This window comes from Meleagris gallopavo, chromosome 2 (genome assembly GCF_000146605.3).
Source record: "Meleagris gallopavo isolate NT-WF06-2002-E0010 breed Aviagen turkey brand Nicholas breeding stock chromosome 2, Turkey_5.1, whole genome shotgun sequence".
NCBI classification, from domain to species: Eukaryota; Metazoa; Chordata; class Aves; order Galliformes; family Phasianidae; genus Meleagris; species Meleagris gallopavo.
Genome location: NC_015012.2, coordinates 102,110,929 through 102,117,964, shown reverse-complemented (window position 1 = coordinate 102,117,964; position 7,036 = coordinate 102,110,929).

The following is a 7,036-nucleotide window of genomic DNA, read 5'->3' as shown; positions in this document are numbered from 1 at the left end:
TGAAGAAAGGACTAAGTAAACTGGGTCTGTTAGCCTTGAGAAAGAAACTGAGAGGGGACCTGATCCAGGTTTATAAATATCTGAGGTGTGGCGGCCATAGTGGTGAGGCCAGTCTCTTTTCAGTGGTACGTGGAGACAGGACGAGGGAACGGACATAAGCTGCAGCATAGGAAGTTTCGCACGAATGTGCGTAAGAACTTCTTCACGGTGAGGGTGACGGAGCACTGGAACAGGCTGCCCAGGGAGGTTGTGGAGTCTCCTTCTCTGGAGATATTCAAGTCTCGCCTGGACGCCTACCTGTGCGACCTGGTGTAGGGAACCTGCTTTGGCAGGGGGGTTGGTCTCGATGATCTCTAGAGGTCCCTTCCAACCCCTACAATTCTGTGATTCTGTGATCCCTCACTTGCCCACCTTTTTTCTTTCCCTTATATGTCCCACGCTAGATTTTACCTCTTCCCATAGCACCTTAAAGAACCAACAAAAATTTCTGAACAATCTGAATGTTCTCTTCCCCTTCATCCCATAGTCAGTCCAATACCCCTGTACACAAACATCTCTTTTGGTTTGCAAACTGCTCAGAGGAGAGAGTCTTAAGTCATGTTTGTGAGTTTCAGACCAAGGACAACAATCTAGCAGTTTTTCTACAGTTGTCCTTGGGAGTGTGCTCCCTTTTCATTGACTAGAGTTGTTCATTGTGCCTGTTTTATCCTTCAATGGTGGGTTGTTGTTTGTTGTTGTATTCATTGTGATTAGCAATTAGTCACGTAAAGTAAAAGGAGTAAAAGAATTGGGAATAAGTAGTTTGGAAAAACACTGGTTTTAGAAGTCAAAAATCTTCACTTATTATCTCCTCTGTATATTAGTGACTAGACGTATGCACTTTCATTGAACAAGACATCTTAATTCTATGATAGATATGTTAGCCAATTATTCTCTGAATGTGCTTATAAATTGAGTCAAAGGTGACTATACTTAGCTCACTTTAAAGTCTCTGGAAGTAGATAAAGCAAGTCCCATGGAATAAGTCAATTGTGCACTGAAAACTAGAATTATCTTTGTCCCCAAGTCTCATCACAAGGCACAGAAGTCATTGATATCAATGGAAAGACTGCTTTGAACCATGCATTATCTTAAAAATGTAGGGTGAAAGAAAGAAAGAAAGAAAGAAAGAAAGAAAGAAAGAAAGAAAGAAAGAAAGAAAGAAAGAAAGAGAAAAAGCACGGATATCAGAAATGTGACACCTCACCTAGAAGAACATGGATATTTATCATAATTTTCAGTCAGGTCGAAACAAATTCAACTTCTTACATCTGTCAGCATCTGTATAGCCCTGGAAGTAGATAAAGTCACAAGAGAGTCCCCTTAGTCAGGTAGAATTTCCTTCAGCCCTAGCTGAATGATAATTTGAAAAAAAAAAATTGAGCTGAATCACTTTGCATCTGACACATTGAATCTGGAGATCTTGTATAGAATTCACGAACTCAAGAAAAGGAAACGGTTGAGGCTCCCTTTTAGCTATATCCCTCAGATTTTTTTTTAGCTTGTGAGATGCTGATGTGGATCCTTCCATATTTATAGCTAAGTATGTAAGAAAGATCAAGTTTTTAAAATATTCCTGTCTTAACTATCTCCCCAGACTGTCCAGACTGGCTTGCTGCCCTTCCAGTCTTGATAACCTTGTATTCTTTTATGTAGACTTCAAGGAGTAAGATGAAAAGAGCTCCAGGTCATTGTACTCTCAGGGCTAGATAACACATTCCTGTCAGTGTATTCTTCAGAGACCAAAATTGTTTGATAAGAGATAGAAGGGTATAGACACCTATACAGCATGGACACGTGCAAGAGAGCTCCTTTCCTATCCCCTCTTGTATAACTGCTAAAGAGAGGCTGAAACTCCTTGCTATCAAAGAAAAGGCCTTCAAAAGGTCCAGGGGGGCATATATCGCAAGGCATTTCTGTATTTTGAGAAACTTAGTGGAAAGGAAGATGAGCAGTGTGATTTCTTATGGAGATGGATACTCCCTCTAGAGGATAAAGATGGACAGTGGGAAAATAGAACCCTAAATTAAATGCTATTCTGTGCAAAATATGCTCAACTACCCTGGGGTAACTTTCTATTCCCATCTATTAAAGCAATAATAATAGAAGTCAGCAGTGCAAACAGTACAACAACATATGCAGTAGGATGCAAGATTTAAAAGTCTTAAGGTTATTTTTTTATTTTTTTATTTTTAAAGATTTAACAGCGAAAATCTTACTAAATCATTTATTTTTTCTTTCAGATTGGTAGGAAACATCAGATGCTGGTAATGCACTGGTTAATAATATCAAGACTAAAACCACAGAGAAATGAAAATAATGAACCTGGTTAAGATTCTGCTGCTTCTCACAGGGGGAAAAATGACTTTATTGTGATTCAAACAGAGCAGCCAGATTTCAAGTATCCAATACTAGCAGGTAATGGGAAATTATCCAGGTTTTTCTTGTATTTCTGCTCCAGCATCTTAACTTGAGCACCCTACATCATTCTATTTCATGGGCTCTGACACTTGGTAAATAGGTTTAAAAACTTTTAAAAAGAAGTAAAAAAAAACTCAGAAAGTCCTTTTGTTTTGAGCGATTATAATCACAATTTTCAGAAAACAGCATCCATATCCTGGGCTGATGGTATGTTACAACGGCATGTCACATCTGGATATATCAACCATATAATATCATTTGACTGGTAGCTGCATTACCAATTCAGGAAAAGGCACCATTAACTGAGGCAGAATTTCCAAATACATCTCTACTCCCAGCTTACAATGTGTGCTGCTCTGCCTCTTGGGCCTTTATTCCTCCTGTGGCTGGAAAGTGGTGAAAATCAGGCATTAGTAAGGGAATACCTACACTGATGTCGGTGCCTCTAGGACTGGAGTTTTAGTAGATATACCTAAACTACTTTTAAACTGTCTTTCTTAGGTTAAGTCCTTGGCCTTCAATATATTAACATAGTCAGGTTTGGATGCTTCCAAAGTCTTTGCTAATGCTGTGAAAAATACCTGCACCCAAACCCATCCGCTAAATGCAGTGGAATTTCTTTTCCATTCAGTGCATGATAGTTAAATATTTAATCTTCTTCACCACTTCTTCTACTTGCCTTCATGTCTCCTTTCTTCAGCACTTTCTATTTAACTTTTTTAAAGTTTGCTGCACCCTGGACACCTGCATTTGCACTGAGTGCAGTGTAAGGAACACATCCACATGTGGAAACAATTTCTGGATAGAGCCAGGCAAATGTTCTTATATTTCTCTGCAGATAACACAATTGAATTTTGAATGGAAAACTTCCAACTATTTTCACTACTTTTGTTTATGAAGTTCAGAAAACAAAGTTATTTATGGATGCAGGTTTTGCCCTATTGTATCCAAAATGGTGATTCCTGACACCATGAAAATTTACTACAGACCTTTACCCATGTTCCCTTGTTTAAGGATAATATAGGAAAAGACTAAGTCTTTTCGAACAATGTTCTTTGAGATAATCACAGTCACAAAATTTATCCTGTATATCATCATAAACAACTATTAAATCAGTTGTGGAAGCAGAAGGAAACAATGCAGACAAATCATTAAGAGTAAAAAGTCATGTTGAAAAGTTTGGACTAATCCTGACGATGGCAGATAAAATGGACCACTTCAAGCATGATGGATAAAGTTATTCTAGATCCTAATTAGTACAGTGAAAAATACTGGAATGATAGACATTCCACTTAGAGGTAAGATTTATTTCAGTTAACACTGCATACCTACAAAGCAGACGTCTACAAACTAAGTGGCTGTCTAGACTCCTTATATAGCTGACAGAGTAGACAGACACATCCAGAGCTTTCTTCATTTGATCTGCTTTTCTAAACTAGGATGAGACTAGCTGAGCTCTAGATACGGCAACTTCTCTCCATAATCTGTGAAGGAAGCATGTCACTGGCGTCATCAGTGCAAATATATGCATTGTAGGCATTTGAACTTAGCCAGATGAGTAATACTGATTGGTAATATAGGATTTTAACTCATCCCCATCATGTAGACTTAGTTTTACTGGGATTGATACAAAATCAGAGAATTTCATTTCAGGAAACAATATCCATGACAATAGATAAGGGCCAAAATCAACACTGAAAAGGGGCAGATTCTGCACTCTTCAGAGTTCTTTAGTTCTTTCTGCTTTGGAGACTTTAAATAACAGGAAATTATTGCATTTTATGACCTTCAGTTCTCCTAATCTTTATCACTAACAAATCAGATATTTACGGTAAGACAGAAACAAAAACTATGTGTGATGTATTCCCAATCAAATTTGGAAATCTTGACATTTAAGGAAATTGCATTTCATCTCCATGCCACTGTTTTAAAAGTGTAGATGAAATTTCTCTATTTTATTTTTAGATCAGAAGGCAAGACCTTGAAAATGTGTTTCAAACAAGGTCAGTTTTACATCTAAATATGTAAAATAGCAAAAGCTGATAGTCTTATGACAGCAAAAATGTGGGTTTTGAGGATGAGCCCATAAAATTAGTAAATGCTTGTGTTATCATTTCTAGATAAACCTTATTTTGACCAGCTTGTATATGTGAATTTTAATAGCATCTTTACTTACAGCAGCACATTTTTTTGTGTGCAGATTTTCATTCCTTCTCCATAAATAGCATAGGATGACTATTGTGTTTCAGAAACATTAATAAATCTGACAATTGCTAAATTTTGAGAACCTGCTTGGGAATCTTTAAAACAACCTGAGTATCTAATAATTCATAAAAATTTCCTTCAAATTATAATTACTGGTGCTCATGACCTTCATGTTTTCTCAATGTCAGTATGAGTAGTAAATACTCAGCCCTTCTCCTCTGCTCACTTTATGTCACGTGTATCTGTGCCTCAAAAGGCTATTTCCTGCCTTCATCAGAACAAAGTTCATGAAGCATATTTTGGTATTTATTGGACTATTCAGCTTTAAAATTTTACTGAACACATGGCATTTCCAGGACTCCATTTGTGGGTGCTGGTTATGGAAGAGGCTTACTGCTTTTCAGAAAGTGATATGAGTCTCAGCTTGTCCCCTCAAGTCAACATGGCCAAGTTAAACGCGGCAGCTTTCTTCTTCCTGTGTGATAAGTAGAGGTGGTTAAGAGGAAGATGACAATTATAGCTACCTTATGGACAGATATTTTATTTTAATGCTTTTAATGTGGCCAGATGCCATGGTGTAAATAACACAATGAACAAACAACTATAACAGCACTAATGACCTTGTAAGACAGTTTGCAAAATGCAAGGAAATTAAGCTTGCTGTGATACAGTCTTTTTGAGAAGCTGCACTTACCTTCCTCCTTTGAGGGAAGGGAGACAGTGTGTTCTTTATAGGCTCCAGGACCCTCGTGGGATGTAAAAAATTATGCATAATGGAGCTGTCAGGAAATTTTCATATTTAGACAAGAAACTGTCATAGTTTAGGCTTTTTGCCAATTCTTAAAATCCCTTCATTTGGAAGGTGAAACGTATGTGTTCTTTCCTTCATGTTCAAAGATTTTTCCCCTTCTTGGCCATGTTTTAGTTCAGCTGGGAAAATAAAAATCCAACATGGGAAGGACCAAAATTTCCAGTATTTTTCCTTTTTCCTGAGATGACACAAATGCAGAACCTATCTACCAAGGTCTGTGACAGATTCAGCAGAAAAAAAAAGTATCATGCACTTTTCTTTACCAAGATGTTGCAGAAATGCCTGATACTTTCAGACTGCTTAAACCTTGCCCACCTAACATATCTTTAAAGGACAAAGAAATAATGTTTTGCATATTGAGGGCTTGCAGGACTGCTCCAGGCCTCCTTGCAGTCATATTACTGAAGGTTATTGTTAATTGTCAGTCTGTTAGCCTGCTCACGGTTTTTAGAGATGTCTGATGGATGGAACTTTATGTGGGAAATATGAATAGCAAAGGAACACCTTGCCTTGATAACTGCAGGACAGGATGCTGCTTTATGAAGTTTGAGAAGTCAAGATATTTTCCCTGGGAGGGAGCCTAAAGATAACCTGCCATTATGATTGATTGCATTCACTGAGCATTTCTGCCCTTGTCTCATTACTGCAGAATCCATCCTTGTCTCCATACTTCCACTGGCTGATTTCTTCTGCATTTAATGAGATTCGAATCTGTTTGAGATATTTTGAAGCATTCTGAAACAGTCTTATCCTCCTTTACACTTTATATTTCACTGTGAGCGGATGTCCTGCGGTCCAGAGATATAATAGTTCTGGACCGTTCAGAAGATAGTGCTCTATCTCTGTCTCCTCTCTGGAGAAAAAAAGGAAAGCCAGTCTAAGCACCAGTCCCTTTCCATTCCTGAGGTTCAAGCTTCAGCCGCTATTAACAACTGACTGTCATTATCTAAAGTGTAGAGATTTGGGATGGACAGTGCATGAACTTCTTCCACCTTCAAAACCAGCAAAAACACTTAATTTGAATCCTCAGACAATTAGAAGGTACATGCCATACACAGAGTGAAGCAATTGCTGAATAATAATTTAAATGTTATTGTAGGGAGATCTTATTATATTTTCATTTACAGAATCACAGAGTTTTTAAGATTGAGAGGAGCTCATCTGATCCAACCCACAGCTCAAGGAAGGACATGCAGAGCAGGGTGCCCACTACCATATCCCAATGTCTTTTGAAGGTAATCAAAGAAGAGAATCCATAAGTTCTCTGGACAATCAATTCCACTGATTATCTTTGCAAATCATATCTGCCTATTATTCATTTAGCCTCATAAAAGCTTTTTTTTTTTTCATAAAAAAAAAAGAAAATGTGACTGCACATCACACAATTAGCCTTCAGAGAAAACTTGGACTTCTATAGGATTAAATATTATCTAAAGGAAAGAGGATTAAGGTCAATTTGTTCGATATTTGTTTTGTCTAAGCTATTTATGTATTTGAATGGGATGTTTATGAAATTGAACATTTGCTATTTATTTAGATTGCAATTATTCTTTTTTTTTT